The sequence below is a fragment of the Thalassophryne amazonica genome, chromosome 12 (assembly GCF_902500255.1).
Source record: "Thalassophryne amazonica chromosome 12, fThaAma1.1, whole genome shotgun sequence".
NCBI classification, from domain to species: Eukaryota; Metazoa; Chordata; class Actinopteri; order Batrachoidiformes; family Batrachoididae; genus Thalassophryne; species Thalassophryne amazonica.
Window position 1 is genome coordinate 30,150,040 of NC_047114.1, and position 3,892 is coordinate 30,153,931.

The following is a 3,892-nucleotide window of genomic DNA, read 5'->3' on the forward strand; positions in this document are numbered from 1 at the left end:
ATTTAAGTCGAAATACTTTAAGAATACGAGAAGAAAAAAAAAGTTTTAACTATGAGATTAAAATCAGAGGCGTCATCAGTCACATTATCATTGCATTCCTGTCTTAATATATTGACTAGGTCTTCATTATTGCTTTTAATTATGTAACGTAACAGCAAGAAAGGAAAACTATTTTATATGTTAGTCTTATTATTTTTAGGATGCATCACTTTGGTGTGTAGTATGATCCCTTTAATGTACACACAGTTATCCAAAACCTCACACTCACTCATCTTCAACCGCTTACTCCAGTTAAGGGTCATGGGGGCTGGAGCCTACCCCAGCAGTCATAGGCATGAGGTAGAGTACAGCCTGGACAGGATGCCAGTCTGTCACGGGGCCACATATAGACAAACACATTCACACCCGCACGCACACCTACAGACAATTTTTAAAGTTTCCGCATGCAAACTCCATACAGAAAGGCCATAGGTGGGAATCGATCCCGTGACCTTCTTGCTGTGAGGTAACAGTGCTAACCACTGCTCCTATCCAAAAGCTGTACAGTCTTTATTTATGTAAGTTTGGTTTGAGGAGGAGATGTGGTTGTGCACCTGAAAATTGTAATATATAGTAATAAATTGTAAATTGAAGTTATATTGCTTTGGCAAAAATAAGCAACAATGTGGTGAGACTATTTAATGTGGGATGTGTGCACTCAAACAGCTTCTGTAAACTACATGAAAAATAAAGAAGATGGGAGATCTGGTGAGATTACACTTTTGTTTTGTAGGATTCACACAAGTAAATGATTCGTGTTGCATTACAACAGCTCCTCATTCACATTGAATAGCATGGAAGCAGTGCTACTGTAAGAAAAAACGATTAATGTTGATGAAAAGGCCACATATAGTTCAAGAAAATTGCATCAACTGTGTACAACTTTTTTTAGACAGTGTTGTATTTGCTTCTATGTCATAGGTATGTTAATTCTGTTATGGAACAATTGTCATGCAACCGTGCAAAAACTCCACTGTCTGCACAAAAATCTGGAATGGAATGTCCACATCAGTAATAAGAAAACAGGCTGTTTCAAGGACAAGATGTGAAGGAACTTCCCATTACTCCTAGGGTCCACTAGTCCTAGTCCTACTACACTGAAAAAAGAACCAACTTAAAAAGTATTACAATTGGTAAAGCCTGAATGAATTAAGTTGTTTGTAATTTACAAACTTAAGTTCATACAACTTAATTCATTCAGGTTTTACCATTTGTAATGCTTTTTAAAGTTGGTTCAACTATTCTCTTTTTCAGTGTATTAAGGATTAAGGATTTTTATAAATTGAACAAAACTGGATCTGGTTTGTTAGCTATTTGAAAGTATTACATTTATTTTTGAACTTTAAAATCATTTTGGGGTTGTAATATACAACATCAAATAATATAAAGAAGTTAGGTCAGTGGACCCCAAGACCAGTGGACCAGGACTAGTGGACCCTCTCTAGATGTGATGAACTAAGGTATTTTTCTCAAAAACATCAGAGATAAGTTATCTTTCTCTGAGCACATCTCTAAGTGTGAAGACAGGAAATCTTAGATTTTTAACACATCTTTTTTCAGTAACTGTATTTTTATGAGTATACTTAAGTTTTTAATAAATGTTCTCGATTGATAAAGAAAATGGCAGTCATCCATGGTTAAAGAACATGACATCTCCATATGACTTTGTTCTTCCAGCATTTCCTTAAAAGTATTCTGGGTCATACATAGAATTCAATCAGTGGGTCAATGAGTCGGCAAAAAATTCATAAAAGTTACTGAATGTTCAGCTCTGAAAATATGGGTTCTGATAAATACAGATGAGGACCAGTAAACCTCCTATTCTGAGCCATATTAAGTCTCCAATTTACATTCTTTCATATGTTAGCTTAAATAGGAAGTTTGCACAACAGGACATGTCTGGACTCATTCAGACACATATAAATTAAGACTTTTTGTTTACAAGCAATTTATAAAGGCTTGTTACGAATCGCAGGGTCCTGGTCACTACCGCTTGTTAGCATTCCACTTTTCTTGTAAAATGACTTTTGTCAAAGTATTTGACTTTAATCTTGAAGTACACTGGGCACTTCCTGCTTTAAGGTTATCTTAGTTGCATTTCTCTTTGCAGAGCGGCTTGATTGCAGCAGTTTTCTGCTTTACAAACTTCTCCTTTGTGTGTGTGTGTGTGTGTGTGTGTGTGTGTGTGTGTGTGTGTGTGTGTGTGTGTTTGTGTTTATAGGTCATAGGATTTTTGCACTTAAACACTGTCCGAGTGTCCATCTGTGCGTGAGACACTGCTGACTGCCAGGAACAAACTCTGCAGTCAGATGTGTGTTTGAACACATCATTTCCAGCTCTTTCTGGTTCTGGTTGGTGATGCACCAGCCGGGTGGTGGAGGAAGTGTCTCCTCAGCTGGCTGAGACTCGGACAGGTTTCAACCGGTCCTGGGCTGCTGTCTTCACATGCACCTCACCCTTGTACACAGAGAAGGAAAAGAAAAAGAAAGAAAGATGATCAGGCTCCGGGCTAACTCAAATATGTACATGTGTGAACAAACAAACATGAAAATCGATTCGGTTTGTTTTTGACTTTGTGACCAGGCTGTAAGGAAGCAGGTAAGATGAAAAACTGTTTTTCCACAGCAGGCCTGTACTTTGGTTCTGTGTGAGTGATGGTATCGCACTATTTTGGGCCCTTAAACAGTCCTAAATAAAAATGACGCGCAAACACTGACTGTGACTGACTCAAAAGGCTCATTCAGTTGATTTTCCTCTACAACAAATTATTATGACCGAGTGCTGCACGCTTCAACATCTTTGGGGTGCTTTAGTCTCCCCTTGTGGGTCAGGAAGGTACTACATGAGTGTTCATTAAAAAAGTTTATGATAAAGTTTAAAATGAACCACAAATGTTTATTTTCAAATTTAAAAATGTAAACAAGTAACAAAACAAAGGCATGGGATTTAAATCACGTTATTCATTTATATGACCAACAGTAAGAGAGCAAGCAAGTATGCAACTGTGCGTGCAAGTATGTCAATCAAAGGTATGGTTTGGGTGGGTCATGGAAGAGTTTCAGATTTTCAAAGTTTGGTAATAACAAGCTGTGTGCAGTTAAGTAATATATGACTCAATAAACCAGGAAATGAGTGCGCATGTGAACCAAATGTTCGAGTGGAAGCTCAAGAAAAGCACAAGGTGTCCTTATGTTCTGGTTCTGTATCTTGTCCTCTGCCATCCCTGACATCCCGATGGCAAAACCCCTGTTTAGGTTTGATTTTATAGTCATTCCCTCTTTGGCCTGTGTAATGTTTTTTTAGGATTGGTTACATTCTAGTGTTTCTATTATCATGGTTTAATACTTGCTGTCTCTTTAGTTTCAAGCTGTTTGTCAGTGTATACTTAGTGTCAAATTTGCCATCCTGCATCAGTTTACATCTGAAGTCTGGATAGTTAGTGTTTTGGTTTTGTTTGCTATTACCATGCACTGAAAAAAGAACCAACTTAAAAAAGTGTTACAGTTGGTAAAACCTGAATGAAATTAGTTGTTTGAACTTAAGTTTGTAAGTTAGAGATGATCTAGAGTTGTTCTAACTAGCAAACTTAAGTTCAAACAACTTAATTCATTCATGTTTTACCAGTTGTAATGCTTTTTAAGTTGGTTCAACTATTCTCTTTTTTTAGCGTGTTCTTCTGTTTTACCTTCACTGTGATTAGCTTGCAGTCATTCAATTCAGTTCAATTCAATTCATTTATACAGTGCCTAATCACAGCATACGTCACCCCAAGGTGCTTCATACATGTAACCTTACCAACCCATGAGAGTCAGCACTCAGCACATAGGCAACAGTGGAAAGGAAAAACTCCCTC